Here is a 7,208-nt window from a genome sequence, read left to right on the forward strand (position 1 = left end):
CTTACAACATTATTGATTGTATTCCTCGGACTGTCTTTTTCTATCCCTGCAGCCATAATACAATTACCCATTTGTATTGTCTCATCCCTTCCCCTTTTCCTTCAGCCCCACCCCCTCCCCACTAGCAACCCTCAGTTCTTCCTCTGCAGCCACACTGATCTTTGATTGTTTCCTTGAACAAGCTTCTTTTGAATCTTCAGGGACTTTGCATCTGGTATTCACTCTGCATGCAATGCTCTTCCCCCATTCTTCACATGACTCTTTTCTTCTCATCATTTGAGATCTCAGCTAAACTGCCATCTCCCCAGGGAGGCCTTCTCTGACCAGGCAATATAGAGGAACTCTAAGTTTTCTCTATTATTCCTTCCTTTCTTTTATAACATTGATCACAATTTGCAATTGTTTTATTTATTTTCCTGTTTACTTGTTATATGTCTTCTTTTCCAGAATATAAGCTCTCTGAAGGTAGACACAATGTCTCTTCATTGTTTGATTGCAGCATCTAGTGGAGTGTCTGGTATACGGATGAAGTTCAATAAATTTGGGCTAAGGCTAACTTGATTCCAATAAATAATAATTATTTAAGTTTGAATTATTATTTCAATAGTCATTAACGTATCCTTAACAAAAAATATATACTATCATAGAACATTTGGGTTAGAAGGTTGTTAAGTAGGTAGGTCACATAACAGTATGCACGGTATAAACTCATTTTTGTGAAAAATAAAAATTACATGTGTGTGTGAATAATTAATATACTATTTAATAGTATAATTTCAACTTCTTCAGACTTTCTGCATTTTCCAAGGTCTATGCAATAAGTATTATTTTAATATTTGAAATTAATAGTTTGTTTTTAATCAGCTGCCTTCATCTGTAGTTCAGTGCCACGCTGACACATGTTTTCCTTGCACCAGGCAGGTATGAGCTGAGTGCGAATTAGAGGGAGTTCACGCTGAGTGTTTCATGAGGTATGGGGTGGCCTTCTAAGAACTGAGAGGTCAGGAAGTAGCTCCAAGTAAAATCTTTTCTTCTATCTATGGAAAGGAAAAGGGTCACCAAACTTTTTCTGCAAAAGGCTGGATAGTAAATGTTTTAGGCTTTTGGGGACATTTGGTCTTGTTTGTAACTACACAATTCTGCATTAATGTGAAAGCAGCCAGAAAGAGAGTGTAATGGAATGGGCGTGGCTGTGTCCTAATAAAACTTTATTTACAAAAATAAGTGGTAAACTGGATTTGTCCCAAGAGTTGTGGTTTGCTGACATCCTGATCTAGTGTAACATCTCAAACTTTATTTCTTCATCTGTTCTAACTATCTAATGGACTCAAACCATCTTGTTGCCCTATCTGCCAGCAGTGTGCTTTGATGAATGTGTTACTGAACCTCTGTATGCCTCAGTATTCATGCCTGTGAAACAAGGATAACACTACCATGTTTCCCCGAAAAGAAGACCTAGCCGGAGAATGAGCCGTAGCATGACTCTTCCAGGATGTTAAGGGCACGCACCCCTCACATGAGGGTTTTATAACCTCTTTCAGGGAGAAGGGTGCCTTTTCCATAAACTCCTTCAGCTTAAAATATTCAGTATGCCAAGGTTCCATATTTTGGCACCTAAAATCATGCTATGGCTTATTTTTCGGCTAGGTCTTATTTTTGGGGAAACAGGGTAGTTACCTACCTCATAGAAGCTTTTTGACAATTACATAAAATAATGCACATAAAACACCCAGCCCAGGGCCTAGCATGTCATAAGTGCTTGTTGTATGTAGTTATTCTGTTCAGCTCCCATGCCCATTCTCCATCTTGCTCTGCCTTGTCCTTGAGAGACTGGCCCCTACAGATGGCATCGTTCCATCCCTCTTGCTGCTGGTCCCTCCAGAGTCACACAATAGGAGGCACTGGCCAGAAATTGTAGGGCTGGAGGAAAGAGAGGGCTTGCGATACTTCTTCCCCTCTCCCTTGTTATTTAAGCACCACTTTTCTGTCGGCAGCTGGGTTTCTCCCCAAACACTGACCTCAGCAGGAAGCCCCTGCCCCTTGGCTCCAGGTTTTTCTCAGGGAGCTCCAGCAACACTGTCTCCTTCCTTTGCACTTCCTACTCTTGCTAGACTCTGGATGCTGTCACATGCTTTGCTTATTCCCTACACCGAGAAAAAAAGTGTCTTCATTAAAGCGTATTCATTTGAACCTTACAAGTGAACTTTGTTCTCAGCTGACACCCTGACTAAAACACTGCGTTCATGTTAGGTACAATGAGGATAATAGTGCCAGCGATGATTACTGTGTCATTTTTATAAATATCAACTCTTCAAAACTTTGTTCAGGTCTAGGGCTTTGAATTTCTATTTTTCAGTATATGATTTATTGTCCTGCTCTTATATCTTTCCAATATAAATTTCTGTCAGCTCCTACTGTGACGTTCGGTACTCGGTAACTGAGGTGGGCTGATTTATTTTCTTGCCTCAAGGTGTGAAACATGTTTCAAGGACAGACAAGAATCTACACTGCTGTGCCCTTCATCCCCTTCATGTAGGAAGAATTACAATATAGTAATATAAGCCCAAAGATACATTTTTCAACAGTAGAAAATCACTCAGCACATAGAATGATGTATTCATTCTTGTGTCAGTCTTCTTCCAAGGGTTGGACAAGAGTGATGGGCAATGATAAGGTAACAAAAACATAAGAACTTAAGGCTTTCTAGAGCTGGAAGTCCCCAACCAGGTATTTAGGAGGTAGTCACAGGTGTATGGCACATAGACATGGCAGCCTGTCTATGGTTGGGCCCTGGCACAGAGTCTTTGAGTTAGGACTGTCCAGTAGCCCCCTCCATGCTGCCTTCCTAAAGCTTAAACCGGCCAACTACCATTCTGGCTTCTTGGAGCTAGTCATGCTTGACTTCTCTTAATGAGCTCTATATATTCTGAATTGGGTATATTAGCAGTGTGTGACTTCTATTTTTCAAAATAAGTCAAGGGAAACTATACTTTCAACACTGTCCATTTAAATAACAAAGTACATGACTGAACTGAATTTGACTTATTTCAAATAATACTGTTGAATATACCTGCAAACTGGCTAACAGGTCTCAAGAAAGTCATTGTATTTTATTATTTATAAAACTTTGATTATTTTTGCATATTTATGCAAATAAACACACACACACATTTTACCAGCTATGTTTTCGTGGAAAGGATTGCCCTTTACTTTGAGATACTTCTTAATTTTGAGGGGTTAAAATAATCTTTCTTTTCTGAAATTACAATAACGAGGATAACAAAATGATTCAGGCACTGTGTTAAGTTTAGCTTTATCTGCGTGTAGCAGGTAATTTTTTTTAATAGAAAAATGATTCAACTTCATTTTCATATTTCAGATTTAATTCAGCTGATATAGATAATAAATATTTTAAACTTCAGCTTTTTTTATTCACATTTAAAGTTCCTTCCAAATCATTGACTTCAAACTAAAGGAAACAAATGTTCTATAATTATTTTAAAAACGTATCCTATTATCCTTTTCACCCCTCACAAAGGTGTAAAGGACAACCACTGCATTGTTTTGTATACCTGAAACCAAAAACAACAAAAAAATGTATCCTGTTGATTGGCTTTAGGAACAAGCAGCAGCTCAAGAAAATTTAGACCAGTTCAATGAGTATAATAATGCTTTCATTAGAAGTAAAATGGAACTCAGAATTAAAGAGCTTGAATCTGAACTGTCCAAAATGAAAATTTCCTCAAGATTTTTCTTTTATTCTTCTTAAGATTTTATTGGGGAATTGGGACCAGCCAAGTTGTTGTTCTTCAATCTTCGTTGTGGAGGGCACCAGTCACCATCTGACTTCCCGTCCGCAGCTCATGGCCTCTAAGCTCAAGGTGCTGTGTTCAATCTTAGTTGCAGGTGGGCATAGCCACCATCCCATGAGGGAGTCGAACCATCAGCCTTGTTGTTAAGAACGCATGCTCTATCCACTGAGCCATTCCAGTGGCAGCTCAGCTCAAGGTGCCGAGTTCAGTCTTAGTTGTGGGTGGGCATAGCCCACCATCGAACAGGCAATCTTGTTGTTACACCAGCAGAGCCATCCTGCCACCTGTTGGCGGCTCAGCGACAGCTGAGCTCAGGCTCAGAGTCACTGGCCCATGTGGGAATCGAACTGACGGCCCTGTTGCTCAGAGCTCGTGCTCTTAAGCCAACTCTTAACCAACTGAGCCACTCGGCCGGCCCTCAAGATTTTTTCTAAAATTGAAATGGCGAAATATAAGCAAGCCTACTTGGAAGAATTAAAAGTTATAAAATCATTGGAAACTAAACTAAACACAAAAGTCAAAATACAGAGTCAGTGAAAATCAATTTAGCTCATTAATTTGTCTCTAAAGTATAATTTTGATCCAGCTAGTTTCATGTGATTAGTAGGAAGTGAAAGCTAAGTAAATAGTATAATTTTGGAAAATGATGCTAGTAAATGAACTTTACCTTTACAATGTTAGTCCAGGACATTTGTAGCAGGTAATTTATCTGTAATTCTCATGAAAAGCCTATGAGGTGAGTACAGCTGTTATCCCCATTGTGAAGAGACTAAAACTGAGGCACAGAATGTGAAACCTCTTCCTCAAGGTCCCATAACTATTAAATGGCAGTGTTGGGATAGAACCTAGATAGTTTGACCCTAAAGCCAAAACCTTATTGTTTTCTAATAGTACATTGCAGTTGCTTCTTAGTAACGCTCTTAATTGGGAAAACTTTACTTGTCTTGAAATTCCCAAATCTTGGAACCACTAGACTCTCCTCTCTGTTCAGCATATCTTGCCTCACCCTTACCTGTCTTCCCTGGATCCTCACCACGAGGTCTAAAACAGCCTTGCCTGAATGGTAACGCACATCAAAGTTCTCCAGTCCATCCTGTCTAAGTCAGAACCTACATTGCTCCATCTCCCTTCCCTTGTAGCACCACTCCCAGCAGCCATGTGGGGCCTAGTGTTGTACATTCCTGTGAAGCAGAGGTCAGGGCCCAGTGTGGGACTCAGAGGCTCCTTGCTGAGTCTGATAATGGGCCTTCTTTCCTCATGATAACTTTCTCTGTTTGGCCTTTAATCAGAGCTTCCCCATCTTCAGGATCTTCTCCTGATGATTCCCTGGGCCTGAATGCTTGGTCAGTCATGGTGTTAATGCCCTCCTATAACTGTGGCCTCCCTTGACTTCTTTTGGCAAGTTCCTTTCTGGTTGTCTGTACTATATTTCAAGGCTCCTCAAAACAAAGGTCATACCACAATCCCTCCTTAGGATTGGATGTCCTGCCCTAAGTCCCACATGGTGTTTCTGCCTCGACCTCAGAGGACTGACAGCATCATGGTTTTCCCAATGCTGCGCAATGTGGCCTCTTACTACTTATTCCAGCTCCTCCAGCTAGTTTAGGACTCTTCTTCACAAGTTTTTTGATGTTACGAGTAAAACTGCTTCGTTGTTGATAAACAGCAAGCTATCACACAATCCAAGTTGTGTGAAGCTCTCATAATGCCAGGGTCCAGACTCAAGGTTTACTGAGGTACTTTCGCAGAGTTGATAAATAATGAGTCTTTTCTTGTTTTTCCCCATGGTGTTGTCTGAATCCGACTTTATACAAAATCACATCACTCTTCCACATTTTAGCCTCAATTCCATTATAAATCTGAGGGTGCTTATTTGATTAGGTCACTCAATATCTAAACACAAAAGCTTTGGGCCCAATATTGCCAGTAGAGGTGTGCAATAACTAGAATATCTCTGTCCCTGCCTCACTTAGGGCCAGAATTTTTATGAAGTCATCTGGCTTTTCTTTCCTATTTTTTTTTTCTGTAGCCTCTTGCCTTTCCACATAAAACAAGTGGTGCTTGTAGTGTCTCTGGAATTTTGGGGTATTTCTGCAGCGTTCTCTTTACTGATATGTGTTACTCTATTCATTTAGCCCTTCTCCTGGTCAAGACATTTCGGTTAGTCTGCCAGCCAGCCTAGCAGGCCAGCTTGCCCTTTTGCCTCTTTCATTAGTCTTCTCAAATTCTTCACACCTTTAAAATTTCTTGGAAATATATATATTTTAAGTTCATCTATTCTGCTGACCTAATTGCTTCATGCCCAAACACCCAGCCTAGGATTTTTGCATCGAGATTGTTCTATCTCATAAAAACTTCCCACAGCCTGTAGCTCCTTATCTTCTGTAGTTAAGGAAACCTCTCTGATCCCACCCTTTTATATTCCCCAGCCCTCAATCTGTTATCTCCAATCACCAATCAAATGGTTATTTAATATTTCCCATAAACATACAAGGCTCAATAGTATACACTGTGCCAAAACCACTAGGAAGTCTGTGTCCTGAAGACTTCCCATTCTGATGTCACTCTTGTTGTTATCAGCACATTAGGACCATAACCCCATGTTGGTGCCACAGAAGAGTGCAGTCCAAGAGGGCAGTATCCCTCCCAGATTTTTTCCAGAAGGGACCATTTCAGTTACTTAGATCATGTGAGTCAGAATTCAGATCCTTCAGTGAACGGTCTGCACTAAGCAGACCTGCCCCTTGACTCACTGGTGCTCTCCTTTAAGTCAACGAAAACCTCTGGTTTCTGTGAGTCATCCTTCCCAGATTATTAAGGTTTAGACAGGGTTCTGATAAAAGACAGTCTCCATTGTTATAGCTAGTACGCTTAACCCTTCGTTAGGCAGTCTAGACCCCAGAATTTTCTAGTTTCTGCCATAAAGACTTCCTATCTAAACACAAAAGTCCTGCTGGATGTATAACTAGGCATTCAAATAGTACTGGATGATAAAAGGACAATTTTATTATTGATTCTTGAAGTAGCTCGAAGGAAAGAGTAAAATAAAGGATATGGGCTTTCCAGTTAGACTGACATTTGAATCATAGCTTACTATGAGCAAGTTTCTTCTTTTCACTGAATCTCAGTTTCCACTTCTGTAAAATGGGTATAATCTGCCCCTTATGGTTCTTGATAGAATTAAATATGGAAACACGCCCTGCAGAGTCCAGTCACCTTATGAGCATTTCCTGCTTGTGAAGTGGGTGATAATACTTCTACAATCAGAGCTCACCCGCTAAGCTGCTGACACGAGCACTTCACATTTGAGAACAGCTAACAAACTTGGCTCAGTGGCTTTCCTCTGCTAGCAACATGGATTCAGAATTCATCCTTCTGCTTTATCCAGTCTTGGCT

The sequence above is a fragment of the Hipposideros armiger genome, unplaced genomic scaffold (genome assembly GCF_001890085.2).
Source record: "Hipposideros armiger isolate ML-2016 unplaced genomic scaffold, ASM189008v1 scaffold_180, whole genome shotgun sequence".
NCBI classification, from domain to species: Eukaryota; Metazoa; Chordata; class Mammalia; order Chiroptera; family Hipposideridae; genus Hipposideros; species Hipposideros armiger.